Raw genomic sequence first — 15575 nt, forward strand, 5'->3', positions numbered from 1 at the left:
CCACTACCTATTCCTCCTATTCCTTTGGAGTCGTTCCCTGTTGAATCTCCTTCGTCTGTTGTGTCCAAGTTTCGTGATCCACCGCTGGTCTACACACGTCGACAGGACCCTTCTCATAATCTTTTGCCAACCATTTCTCAGGAGGTAAGTACATCTGAAGCGCATAACCCTACTCATTCTGATCCTTGTCAAGACTTACCTATTGCTCTTCGCAAAGGCAGACGGCAATGTACTTTACATCCTATATCTCATTTTGTGTCTACTGATGAGGTTGGTAAAAATATGCAACAATTCATTCATGCTTTGGCTGCTCATACAGTTCCTACGTGTCACCAGCAGGCCTTATTAGACACCCAATGGAGACGGGCTATGCAAGATGAGATGGATGCCATAGTGCAGAGGGGCACTTGGGAACTTGTTGATCCTCCTCCTCGATGTGATATTGTTGGCTCAAAGTGGGTATTCACAGTTAAGTATAATTCTGATGGTTCTTTGGAACGATACAAAGCTCGATTGGTTGCTAAGGGCTACACGTAGATCTACGGTGTTGATTTCTTTGAGACCTTCTCTCCAGTTGCTCGGTTGGGAACCATTCGTCTTATTATTTCTGTGGCTGTCCACCATGACTGGCACATGTATCAACTGAATGTCAAAAACGCCTTTTTGTATGGTGATCTTGATGAGACTGTCTATATGCAACAACCACCGGGATTTGAACGACAGGGGGAGTGTAGAAAAGTGTGCAAGCTGAAGAAAGCTATTTATGGACTCAAACAGAGTCCTCGTGCGTGGTTTCACAAGTTTTCTGAGGTAGTCTCACAGTGTGGCTTTGTGAGATCTCCTCTTGATCATTCCTTGTTTATCAAGAAGGCTTCCCGAGGTATAACTGTTCTTGTGGTTTATGTTGATGATATTATCCTGACGGGTGATTCTGATCAAGAAATTTTTGATGCAAAGCTGTTTCTTTAAAAACACTTTGTGACGAAAGATCTGGGTCCTCTACGATACTTCTTGGGAATAGAAGTTGCTCGCAATGGGGAGGGTGTTGTTCTCTCTCAATGGAAGTATGTTCTTGATTTATTGCAGGACACAGGGATGATAGGAGAGAACATCTTACAATAAATCAAGAACATACTTCCATTGAGAGAACATACTTCATGATGACCAAACAGAATTAGTGGATTCTAGATCTTACAGATCCCTTATTGGAAAACTTCTCTATGTTACCGTGACAAGAGTAGACATTAGTTTTGCAGTGGGAAAACTAAGTCAATTTATGGAAAAACCAAGGAGAGTTCATTGGGATGCTGCTTTGATGGTGGTTAAATATCTGAAATCGTCTCCTGGCAAAGGCCTTTTGTTCACAAAAGGCAAGACTCTGAAAGTGGAAGCCTATAGTGATGCTGATTATGCTGGCTCAGTAGAGGACAAAAAATCTACCACAGGATTTTGTGTATTTGTGGGAGGCAATCTCATATCGTGGAGAAGCAAAAAACAAGGTGTGGTGTCAAGATCTAGTGCAGAATCCGAGTACAGAGCTATGGCTCAAACAGCAGCAGAAATGACGTGGGCTAGATCCATGCTATCCAGCCTAAGTGTGTCAATCACACTTCCCATGAAGATGTATTGTGACAATCAAGCAGCCACACACATTGCAAACAATCCAGTTTTCCATGAAAGAACTAAACATATTGAGGTGGATTGTCATTACATTCGGGATCTCGTTCAAGCAGGAACTATTGCCACTGTTCATGTTCCTTCAGAAGATCAAGCTGCAGATATCTTCACCAAAGCTCTTCCTATTGGTGATTTCTCTAGAAGTTGTGACAAGCTGAGCATGTTTAATATGTATGCTCCAGCTTGAGGGGGATTGTTGAATAAAAAAAGTTTTATGTTTTAGGAGGTTCCTTGTAATATTAAAGAGTTATAAGATCTCTTTAATATTTTCCTTATTTTCCATTGAGTTATTTTGTAAATCCCTTTTTACCCTAATCTCTTTTATAAAAGAGATAAGGGTTATCGTAATAAGATGTTCTTTTAGTTCAATCTCACGGCAGCTTCTCTCTCTCACTCTCTTCTTGTCCGCTGCAACATATAAAAAATGCCTAAAAAGGACTCTATCTCTAAAAACTAGAAAACTACCAAACTTGAACATAAACTTTCTAGTTTCAACACTTCCCTTCAAGCTGAGCACAGATATTAATCATGCTAAGCTTGTTACAACATCTAGAAAAATCACCAATAAGAAGGGCCTTCATAAACATATTTGCTACCTCTTATTCAGAAGCTACATGAATAGTAGACAACAACACCTCCTTGTATGAGATCCTGAACATAATGATAATCCACCTCGATATGTTTTGTGCTCTCATGAAACACTAGATTATTAGCAGTGTAAGTGGCAGCCTTGTTATCACAATACATTTCATAGGAAGAGGAACATGAACACTTAGACTTGTTAGCATATATTTAGCCCAAGTCATCAATAGCCGTTTGAGCCATTCTCTCTTTCGGATTTTGCACTTGACCTAGAAACTACATTTTGTTTCTTGCTTCTCCATTATATGAGGTTGCCTTCAACAAAGACATAGAAGCTTGTGGTGGATTTTCTATCGTCAACAGACCCTGCATAGTTAGCATCACTATAAGCAACAATCTGTAGAGAGTCACTTTTCTTGAATAGGAGCCTCTATCTAGGGATGACATTAGATATTTTAAAACCATCAATGCAGCATCCCAGTGAACTTTTCTGGGCTTCTCCATAAATTGACTTAACTTCCCAATGGCAAAGCTAATGTATGGTCTAGTCAAAATGACATAAAGAAGTTTGCCAATGAGAGATCTGTAAGATCATGAATCCACTACCTCTGGTTGATTATCGTGAAGATGAAGACGTGGGTTCATAGGAAGATTAGCAGGCTTGGCTCCTAACATCCATATATCTTGCAATAGGTCAAGTACATATTTTCTCTGAGACAAAACTACACCTTCCTTGTTATGGGCAACCTTAATCTCAAAAAAATATCACAAGTGACCAAGATCTCATGTGACAAAGTGCTTCTAAAGGAAAGTTTTCGTAGTCGAAATCTCTTCATTACAATAACCTATTAGGCTAATGTCATTAACGTATCCTACCAAAACTATACCTTTGGAGGTCTTATTGTTGAATAGAGAATGATCCACAAGAGATCTTTCAAATCCACACTATGAAACAACTTCAAATAATTTATGGAACCATGCCCTGGGACTCTGTGAGATTAGTAATGTTTGTTGATGACTAGTCGGTACAGTATGAACTAACATAGCATGAATGAACTATTGTAAGTTGTCACCAAGATGATCAGTAGAAACAAACTGTGAGATAGAATGCATGGTACATAGTCTCATACCTTTGCGTAGAGCTATAGGTAGGTCCAGAGATAGATCAATGTCAAGTATACTCATTTCAGTAGAGTTCACACCCTAAGAAGACTCTGATAGTCAATCATGAGAGGGATCAAGTCAGCATGTATAGACCAATGAGGGCTCCAGGAACTGATTCACAGTCAGAGTAGAGGAAGGAAAAGACTATACTAGGACTGGAGGAATAGGTAAAGGAATAGGAAAAGACATCTCAGAGGACACTAAATGAACACTAAAGTAGGGCTGGTACTCAAAGAAAGTGACATCCACACGAATAAACTCTTTGTGAGTTAACATATCAAAGCACTTTTAATCTTTTTTGTTTTGAGGATAGCCAATGAATACACACTTAATGGCTTGAGCAGCAAGTGTATCACATTTAGGACCAAGAATATGAACAAAACAAGTACAACCAAATACTTTGGGTGCAATGGGAAATAATGGACGATTAGAGTAAACAAGTTTAATAGGGACTTTGTTGTCAATTGAGGATGACGGTAAATGATTGGTCAAGTACAAGCCATGAGCATTGCATCACCCCATAAGTAAGCATGTACATGATTATGTAGCATTATAGTACATGCAAATTCTTTTCGCAACTCCATTTTGTTGCGAGTATGGGGGCATGTAAATTGGAGAGATGCAATTTTAAGAATAAAAGGTTATTGAGATCGATGATTTGAACTCAAAAGTATTATCAGTGGGAATACACTTGACTATAAAATCAAAACTGAGTTTTTATTTCAATAATCAGGTTTTTGAGAGTATAAACAAAATCAGACCTTTCTTTCAAAGAAATACCCAACTAATTCGAGAGTAATCATTGACAAAAATCAGAAAATACCTAAATTTAGATTGGCTAGCAACCCTGCTAGGTCCCCCACATCAACGTGAAGAAGATCAAACAACTCTTAACTCGATAGATTAAGACTCAAAGGAAACCTACTACGAGTAAGTTTGCCAAGTTGATAGGCCTCACATTGAAATGACTTTGTGACTAATAGATGAGGTAGGATGTACTGGAGCTTGGACCCTGAAGGATGACTAAGTCTGAGATGCCACTCAAAGGATGTTGACTCTGATGTACTGCAGACTTCGATGTAGAAGAATAGCTGTAGACTCCATAGGATTTGATAGGATGTAGATGCCCCCTTTCTCATTGTCGCCACCAACCGTCTTCCTAATTTGTAAGTCCTGAAATGAGCATGAACCATGATGAAAAATAACTCGACAATGTAAACCAGTAGTCAACTGTTTAATATATAGCAAATGAGATTGAAACTCAAGAGCATATAAGACATGTGGAATGGTCATGGACTGAGAAAGCTTCACATCTCCATACCCAAAAACAGGAGACATTCTACCATCTGGAATTTTGACATGACGTGGCTGGGAAATCTCTGTAAGGAGGTGAAAGAACCAGGCCTACTATAAAAATGGCTCGATGACCTGAGTCAATAATTCAAGAAAACCTGAATAAGGTGTGGATGTACGCAGAGAGAGAGCTCGATCAATCAAAGCTATGTAAACTGAAGCTTGTGAGGCTTTGTGCGCCAAAAACTGCTCATACTTAGATCTGTGAATACTAACTGTAATTGTCTTTGACACTGAGCAATGAGAGCCGTCCAAAGTAGGAGTGCCTACCTGGGCCAAGCCCACAAGAGGCTAGGCAAGGCTCTTCCCATGTTTAGTCAAGGTACCCTTGCCCTGTGCTACAGAGGATGAACGACCATGTTTGTCCCAGCAATGATCCTCCAAGTATCACATCTTCCCACAATCGATGCATTGGAACCTCCCACGACCACCAGTTCTATGACTTGTACTTCTTCTTCTAGCACTATAAATGCTGCCCTGACCATGACCACCCCCCACAATAAGAGTTGAAGGGAGAGCCTCACCAACCAGCTGGGACAACTAGACAAGGTAATAGCAAGATGACTACATTTATTGTATGTGTTAGAGAGGTTAGGGCTTTCATTCTTAGTGAGCATCTGAACCTTTAACTGCATACTCATGTGACAGACCAGCAATAAACTTTGCAACTATGGTAGATTCAAAGTGTGACTTATAACAAGATTTGCACGGGGGATGCAGGAATTTCAGCCTCTCATAGGTTGCTTTAACATATGCAAAGTATTGTGATAAATCCTAATCTCAATGTCAAAGATTGTGCAAATTTCCTTCAACTTGAAGAATTTTACTAACGTTTTTGTCCTTTGAGTATGTCTACCTAAGGAATTCCCATATCTCCTTAGGAGTGGTATGGTAGGCAATAGTGGGAGCAATCTGTGGCGGGATGTTATTCATAATCCAAGACATAATAACCATGTTGTTGTCTTATTTCCATGTCATGTATGTCATGTACTTCCCTGACTTGGCAATAGGTTCATCCGCTTCAAATATATGCCTCTTTCAATGCCTTGTAACTGACATTATAAAAGATATAGACCATAATTCATAGTTCTGTCCATCCACCATGATCGTAGACCTATAGGAGAAGGGATTGCCGGTTACTTTGTATTCATTTCCACCATTTGACTAACTGTTTTCATCTATAATTAAACATAATAGTAAGCAATATCAAGGGGAAAGAAACTACCCAAAAATGCAGTAAGTAGACACACAAAGAACGCCCAACTTGTAATGAAGTAGTCACGCAAAAGGCTGATCAACAAAACAGAAGCCAGACATATCACATGCAACACCACTAACAACTTAGATAGAGTTCCACAATAGGCAGATCTCAAGGAATTTTCTGACCAACAACAATACATGGTACTATTCATCAAAATAAAGTAGAAAACCAGCACAAAGTGATGAACATATCACACAATCCACACTTACGTCGCCAATGCCACAACCACATCCCACAAACATCAAGAAACTGCTCCCTACTTCATGTTATTTATTTTCACATCGAGAGTCTCATCACGTCTACATCAGAAAAAAAAAACGTGATTAGACTCCACACACAAGGGTGATCAGCAGATTAGAACTTGATCAGATCTGGACATTATGTCTTCAGATCTGAAATAGATATAATCCTTGTGGTAGAGAAGGAAGAACCTCAGATCTGACGTTCCAGAAAAGTCAGACGATCTGAATCATATTAGAATCTGATAAAAAAACCAATTAGAGAATACTGACAGAAAGATGCAGTGGCCAAAATCTCCCCACTATCGTCAGAGTTTGCCAGAAAATGGTCACCACCAATGGAAGCCCACTGTTGTCATGGCCGATGGCTCTGATACCATGGTGGAACTCACAATTGGAGAAAGAGTCAAAAGGCTATAATTTAGCAATCCTAATCTCTAACTAAAGAGAGATTAGGGGTCTGCAAGCCTCCTTACATAAGAGAACTACACAAATATAAGAAATGCCTAAAGAGGACTCTAACTCTCTAAAACTAGAAAACTACCAAACTTGAACATAAACTCTCTAATTTCAATATATATATATATATATATATATATATATATATATATATATATATAGAGAGAGAGAGAGAGAGAGAGAAGGAAATTTACAAGAGAGACATAGAGAGGTACCAAGAAGTATTTATAGTTTATACACAACCAACCCTCACATGTGCATGCATGAAGACATCAATATTCACGCACATTCACATGTACGTGCATATTGACATGCACATATAACATGCATGTGTACACATGAAAGGAAGACACAGATCAGATCAGATGGTGTTGAACATCTAGTTTAGGCAACTTAAATAGACAGAAAATGATACAATGTGAAAAACATGTCAGTAGCTCTATGACAGTTTTCTCACCACTATTCCTTGAAAAGGTTCCAACTGTATTTAGTTTTAGCAACTCTCCATGCACTTGAATCATGGTCTCCTGCTAGCATCACCAAACATAGCCTAGCTTGATCCCCAATGCAGCTACAACTTTTTCTGCATCAGGACGATCTTGGACCTCAACATGGAATAGAGTTACCAACATTTCATTGCAAAGGTGAAAGCAAAGATATTAACATTGATTATGTAACAACAGAACATTGACAATAATTGATAACAAAACTGCTCTGTTTGTGAGGCAAAAAATAAAGAAAAGGATACCTCTGATTCAATGAATTACTTGTGGAAATGAGGTGCATATGGTTCAGCCAAATATTCTTGAACATCTGGTAGATGCCTAACGGCAGTAACCTGAATACTTTTAGGCAGTAGGCAATTGCGCAAAGAGCCTAAAGAACAAAGATCTAATATGTTCTAGCAAAAGGTAAGTGAACAAGAAAGAAAAGCGGCAGATAGTCACCTAATTTCACAAGGCGATTCACCCAGCCAGGAATAGACTTTCTAGTCAAGCACATACACACATCATCAATGAAGTGGTTGCAATCTTTCACAATTTGATGATACGTGTCTCCCTGGAATTTACCTACGAGATGTTCAATGAATGATTTAAATTCTGATGTTGACATGTCTGTGGTGCCCAAGCAGATAGAGTGCCTAGAGATAAAACCAGGACTATTTTTAGGTTCCACATTAAAAACTCCACTACAGATATGATCTACCATGAAAATAAAAGATAAGCAAGAAATGAGTACTAGAAATTGTGCTCCCATACTTAATAAAAACTGGTCTCAACTTAGCTGGATCTGAGATGCATTTGCTTAAATGCCATTGTCTGCAACAATCATGATAGTCTTCTGCTTCCCTGTTTGGAAACTCAAACATTTGATACTCAGAAGAGAAAATTGCTTAACGTAAGGAATAAGAACATAATAGAGTAGAAGTAAAGACCTTGCATTTCATTAGTAAATTCTAAAAAAAATGTCAAGCTCTTGTTTACATGCTCTAGGTTTATTGAGCTTCCCCAAGCCATAGGGTTTCTTGATATATACTATGTTCCACGAGTAATGCCTAATAGAAAATGTTAACAAAGCTGATAACAAAAACAATTGCTTTTTCGCATTAGAACTCCACCTACTAGGTGAGAATTGTTAACATATCATGTGTAGGGAACCGGGTCTGGATCCAGACCCGGTCCCATGGGCACGGGTACCGAGAGTGGCTCGGTACCCTAGGCGGTTTTCCCTCTTATTTAATCCCACTTATGGTGTAATTGTTGATTAAGTGGAATAACATTTTCTCTCTCCTAGGGTTGCGGTTGTGCCCCTAGGTTAGAGCTTCTCTGTGGTTTTTTACCTCTCTTTGAGGTTTTCCATGTATATTGTGTGTTCCTTCTCTTTCCCTCCATCTTGGTGTGTGTTTCTACATGGTATCAGAGCCAACGCGTGAGAGATTGTTGGTGTGATAGTCGTGTTTCCGCCGGTTTTTTTTGTCGCTACTGTTTCCGCCGGTTTTTTCTGCTGCTGCTGCACCGTCGCTCTCTGCTGCGCCGCCGCCGTCCAGCGCTGCCAGCTGCGCCGCCACCGTCCAGCGCTGCCAGCTGCGCCGCCATCGTCCAGCGCGGTTGTTCTCTGCTGCGTTGCCACCGTCCAGCGCCGCCGTCGCCCACTTCAGCGCCGCCGCCGTCCAGCGCCACCGCCGTCCAGCGCCACCGCTGCCCACTGCCGTCGCTCTCTTCAGCACCGCCGCCATCCAGCGCCGCCGTCGTCTAGCGCCGCTGCATCTTGTTTGTCGTCTCTGGCGCTGGGTATTCTTTCTCCTTGGTGATTGTGATGGCCGAGGAGATGTCCCTCAAGATCGATGATGCCCTAGACTCGGGCAGCAATACCAAGAGCGAGATCTTGCCTGTTCAAGTCACCTCCATCCGGCTGAACAAGGATAACTATCTCTCTTGGTCGGCTGCCCTAGAAATTGGGATAACCAGTCGTGGTCGCCTGTCCTACATTACTGGGGAGAAGCTTGCACCTTCAAAAACCGATCCGCGATGGGCTACTTGGGCGTTGGAAGATAGTCAGGTTAAAGTATGGATTATTAGTTCTGTTTCTGCAGATATTCAGTCTTTGATCTTGCGTAAATCGACTGCCTACGACATGTGGACTGTGCTTGCACGGATGTATGGCCGTAAGAAGAGAGTATTGCGTACGTACCAAATCAAACGTAGCATATACTCTCTTAAACAGGGTGACTTGTCTGTAGCCGCTTTCTTTGCAGCCCTAAAGACTAAGTGGGAGGAACTTGACTACCATGTGAATGATGACTGGCACTGTGGGTCTGATCATGCCTTGTACTGGGACAAAGAATGGATGGATCGGACGTTTATTTTTCTTGGAGGCTTACGCGATGAATTTGAATCCATTAGGAGCCAAATTCTCAATTGTGACGAGGTCCCCGGAATTGAAGAGGTGTATGCCCGTGTGGAATCTGAGGAACAACGTCGCCAGGTGATGCATATTGACACCAGTCAAGGGAGTTCTCCTTCAGCCTTTGTTAGTCGTGCTTCTGGGATTTGACAGCGTCCTGTTCGGCGGTGTAGCCATTGCAACAAATCAGGACATTCTGTTGATTTTTGTTGGGATCTTCATCCTGAGAGGCGGCTTGTCCGGGGTCGTCCTCCTTCTAGCCGCCGGAGTCCTTCTGTGCCTGAGCCTAGTCAGAGTAGTCCTTCAAATGTTGCCAAATCTAAGCTTTCCTCCGATCAAATCAAAGAACTGCAAGCGTATATCAGCCGGCTGTCTACTACTCAGGAGGATACTTCCACGTCTGAGGGGGCTAAGTTAGCCCAAGCTCTCGTGGCCACTAGTGACCAAGGTAATTCCTCACATGGTGATTGGATTGTTGACAGTGGTGCTACGCATCATATGACAGGGGACCCTAAGATGTTCCAAGAATATAAATTGTCTTCGGGGCAGCAACGTGTATCTATGGCTGATGGTTCTTGTATCTCTGTGGCTGAAAAAGGGAGTTTGTCCTTGTTAAATAAATACTGTCTTCATAATGCTCTTCATGTTCCCAATATTCCTGTGAATTTGTTATCTGTTATTACTAAAGAACTCAACTGTAATCTGATCTTTTCTGCTGATCGGTGTTTTCTGCAGGACTTGGTGACGGGGCAGAAGATTGGGATTGATTCGGCTATTGATGGACTCTACAGACTGCCTGTGCAGGTTGCGTCCGCTCTTATTTCAGCCACTAGTGGACAGTTGTCAGGCATGGAAGACAGATCTACTATTATGCGATGGCACGAGCGGCTTGGTCATCTTCCGTTTCCATTGATTAAGAAGTTGTTTCCTAGTTTGTTTCCTTCCATGGACTCCTTCACCTGTGAAGTGTGTCAGTTGGCTAAACATGTTAGGGCCTCGTACCCTATTTCATTCAATAAAACCACTCGTCCTTTTGCTTTGGTTCATTCTGATGTTTGGGGTCCTTCGGGAGTACCCACTTGTCGTGGTTTTTATTACTTTATGACCCTTATTGATGATTACTCCCGTTGTACGTTCGTGTATCTGTTGAAAGAACGTAGTGAAGTTCCCATTATTGTCAAAACTTTTGTGGCCTTTGTTGAGACTCAGTTTCAGACGTCTGTCCAAGCCTTTCGCACCGATAATGCTAGAGAGTATGTCTCTCAATCCCTAGATGATTTCTTGAAGAGCAAGGGTATTGTTCATGAAACGTCATGTAGTTACACACCTCCCCAAAATGGCGTGGCTGAATGGAAGAATCGCCATTTGCTTGATGTCACCCGGGCTCTTCTGTTCCATCAACAGGTTCCCAAGCGCTACTGGGGTGATGCGCTTCTCACTAGTGCCCACCTTATCAACCGTATGCCTACCCGTGTGTTGCAGGGCCATTCCCCGTACTCTATGCTTTGGCCTACTCAGAATCCCTGGCCTCTTACTCCTCGGGTGTTCGGGTGTGTCTGTTTTGTTCATGACCATAGTCCCACCGTCAAGAAACTTGATCCTCGGTCTGTCAAGGCTGTCTTCCTGGGGTATTCCTCCACTCAGAAGGGATACAAATGTGTTGATCCTACCACCTCTAAAGTCTATGTTTCCCGGGACGTCACCTTCCATGAACATGAGGCATACTTTCAAGTGAATCCTCTTCAGGGGGAGTATTTAGGGCACAGTAGTGAAAAGTATTCCTCAAATCAGTTGATTCAGTTTACGGATTTCTTGGATTACAAGGCCAGTGACAGTGTGGCAGACAAAGTCAGAGATGATAGAGACCGTCACATGGACGAGGGTCTTGTTGATAATCAGCCTACAGCTCGTGATCATTTGTTTGGCCAGGTGTACAGAAGGAAGAAGACAGATGTGATTGAAAATGTTGATGTAACCAATCCCAATCCTGTGAGCTCCCCGGATGACCCAAGTCTAATCAATGAAGAGCTTCCTATAGCCCTGCGCAAGGCACCAGGTCTTGCACTTCTCATCCTATTCAGAGATTTGTCTCTTATGCGAAATTGAGTAAGAATTACAAGTGCTTTATAACATCCTTGTCTAAGTATGTTATTCCCAGGTGTGTGGAAGATGCTAGAGAGGATCCTAAATGGCTACAGGCCATGACAGATGAGATGAATGCCTTGGCAAAGAATGACACTTGGGAAGTTGTGGATATTCCCAAAGGGACTCATTTAGTTGGTTCAAAGTGGGTGTTCAATGTGAAGTACAAACCAGATGGTACTGTGGAAAGGTATAAGGCTCGGCTTGTTGCAAAGGGGTTCAGCCAGAAATATGGTATTGATTATCTTGAAACCTTTGCCCCTGTTGCCAAACTGAAAACTGTGAGGGTCATATTAGCACTTGCCGTGAAAAAGGGGTGGAGCATGGATCAACTTGATGTTAAGAACGCATTCTTGAATTGCCATCTAGAAGAAGAGGTCTATATGAGTATGCCTCCTGGATATGTTCAAAGCGAAAAATGCTGTCATCTTAAGAAAGCCTTGTATGGATTAAAGCAGTCTCCTAGAGCATGGTTTGAAAGACTGAGGATAGTGATGAAGACAAATGGATACAAACAAGGAAATGGTGATCACACCCTATTCATTAAGCAGAGAGATGGCCTGAGTCTTCTTCTTGTGTATGTTGATGATATGATAGTCACAGGTGACGATGAAGAAGAGAAAAAGAAGATGAAGGAGAGGTTAGCTGCTGAATTTGATCTTAAAGATTTGGGTAAACTAAGGTACTTTCTGGGGATAGAGATTGCTCGGTCAGAGACAAGGCTAGTTATGAGCCAAAGGAAATACACTCTGGATCTTCTAGAGGAGACAGGCAAACTTGGATGCAGACCCTTTCTAACTCCAATGGAGTCTAGTACAAAGATAAGCATCAAAACTGGCAACATCCTAGATGAGGAAGGAAAAGGGCGGTATCAGAGGCTGGTTGGTAAGCTCATCTATCTTACTCTTACTCGCCCTGATATTACTTATGCTGTGAATGTGTTGAGTCAGTTTATGCATGCTCCTACTGATTGTCACTGGAAGAGTGCAGAAAGAGTGTTGGGGTACCTAAAGAATGACCTAGGAAAAGGATTACTCTATACTCAGCAAGACCAACTTAATATTGAAGGGTACTCTGACGCAGATTGGGCAGGATGTACTGATACTAGGAGGTCTACCACAGGGTACTGCATCTTTCTGGGGGGTAACCTAGTTGTATGGAGAAGTAAGAGGCAGGAAGTTTGCTCTAGATCCAGTGCTGAGGCTGAATACAGGGTTGTGGCTATGGGAGTTACAGAAATGTTATGGTTAAAGATTCTCCTAGCAGATATTGGTGTTGAAATAGAAGAGAAGATGAGGATGTACTGCGACAACAAGTCTGCAATTAATCTTGCGAATAATCCTGTTTTGCATGACAGAACTAAACATGTGGAGATTGATCGCCACTTCATACGGGAACGCATAGATTCAAAGGAGTTGATCCTACCTTATATGAAGTCTGAAGATCAAATTGCAGATGTTCTAACCAAAGCCTTATGTACATCTCAATTCGAGAAAAATGTAAGCAAGCTTGGCATGTTTGACATGTATGCCAAGCTTGAGGGGGAGTGTTAACATATCATGTGTAGGGAATCGGGTCTGGATCCAGACCCGGTCCCATGGGCACGGGTACCGAGAGTGGCTCGGTACCCTAGGCGGTTTTCCCTCTTATTTAATCCCACTTATGGTGTAATTGTTGATTAAGTGGAATAACATTTTCTCTCTCCTAGGGTTGCGGTTGTGCCCCTAGGTTAGAGCTTCTCCGTGGTTTTTCACCTCTCTTTGAGGTTTTCCACGTATATTGTGTGTTCCTTCTCTTTCCCTCCATCTTAGTGTGTGTTTCTACAAGAATCAAACATATGTCAACTGTACCTGCTGAGTAAGTTTTAATTTACTATTGTCATTTTTTACTATGAAATATTTAAGGCCCGTTTGGTTGACACCTCAAAAAAAACTTGGTCTTTTAAAAACCAAGTATTGTGAAAGCTTGGGTTTCTAAAAACCAAGTTAGAGGACACCTCAAAAAAAACTTGGTCCTTTAAAAAAAAAAGTTTTGTGAAAGCTTGGTTTCTAACCCATTTTTAAAACCTAGTTTCTATGTTTGGGTCACAATGCACAAACCAAGTATTCACTTTTCAAAACCTGCCTTTTTGTTTATATGAAAAAAATGAATTTTTGAGGGTATAATTTAGTTGTCACATGGGTGCGGATGCAACATGGGTGCGGATACGGGTGCGGATACAACAATTTTCAAAATTTTCAGATATGTGGACACGGCTACATTAAATATTCTTAAAAATGATAAAATTAAAAAATACATTAAATTAATAGTTCACTCTTATAATCTTGTGAGAAAATGTGTTTTATCACAAAAGTACTGAATATTTGAAAGGATTGTTCATGGAAATAATTGGATGCATCACAAAAAATTGATAAAATGAAAAAAAAAACATTAATTTTTTTATATATATTTTTTACTGTGTCCTAGCCGAGTCCCGTGTCAGAATCGCCGTGTCGGCGAGTCGACACGGGTATGTGGCCTCTTTAGCCGCGCGGCCCGTGTGACGAGTCGACACGGGTATGTGGCCTCTTTAGCCGCGCGGCCCGTGTGACATAGGTTGTTAGTAAGCCTCACTAGCTTGGCCAAAGAATCGAATGCAGGGCTCTAAGAGCACATATTTTTGCCTGCCAACCAAAAAAGTAATGCCTTTGCCATTTAGTTCATCTACAAGATATCATACTGAGCGCAAATAATGTTGTAACTCATGTCACATAGGTAGGAGTGTGGGTGCTGGTACGGGCATGGGTTCAGACTATTTTCCAAAAACTTGGGTACAGGGGTGCGCCGATATATATATATATATATACATATATGTATATATATATATATATATATATAACATAAAATAATAATTCAAACAAAATAGCACATTCATGATTCAAAATTTATAGATTCTAAAGAATAAATTATTGAACAAAATATGAATGCGCAGATCTATATGTGTTTAGAGTGTAAATGGTGCAGAGAAAAAAACTGAAATCCTAAATTTTGGATAGGAAAGGACCCGGTCAACTTTGACCGAGTCTTAAATGGGACAAATACGGTCCTAGGTATGTTGACCGTTTCTGGTACAGGAAGTAACTAGGATAGTACCAATACCGGTGCCTGGTATATGGGTACGCTGCGTTTACAGCAGTACCCATGTGACAAAGGTTGCAACAAGATGAGCAATGCAAGCCAATATTTCTGTATGTTGGTCAAAAGTACATAGACCTGTAATTCACTGGCTATCGGATGCTATTCTTTGGCATTAGTAAGCATTGACTACACAAGCTTACAATAACTTGGCATCAGGGTGATTCGAGCACCTGCAAGACTTAAACTGCATCGGAGAAAGAATCACAATCACAAATTCAGACGGAGAGGGGGAATAGAACCAACCGGGGCTGCTTACCTCGGTAAAGATTGGAGGCGTAGCATAATCGCAGAGGCTTCAACACGCCGCTCATGGATGCTTCCTCAACAGAACCCGCAAAAGCGCCCGATGAACCGTGCGCGCAGGTGCCCACGGCTCGCTGTAACTTAAATACATCAGCTTAAGAATTATATTGCGTGATCCATATTCAGCGCCATCCATCTCCATGATGGACGGCATGATATGAGTATGGAGATGGCCGCGATATGAAAATGAGAGAATTGCTTGCACTGCATTCATTGTGGAAGAGAAACCTGTACTGGATGGCCTATATGCGACGGTCGGTGGTTGGGTGTTGTTCTTAGAGGATCGTCGTCTATCTCCACATTCAAATTTTTAT

Source organism: Nymphaea colorata, chromosome 10 (genome assembly GCF_008831285.2).
Source record: "Nymphaea colorata isolate Beijing-Zhang1983 chromosome 10, ASM883128v2, whole genome shotgun sequence".
NCBI classification, from domain to species: Eukaryota; Viridiplantae; Streptophyta; class Magnoliopsida; order Nymphaeales; family Nymphaeaceae; genus Nymphaea; species Nymphaea colorata.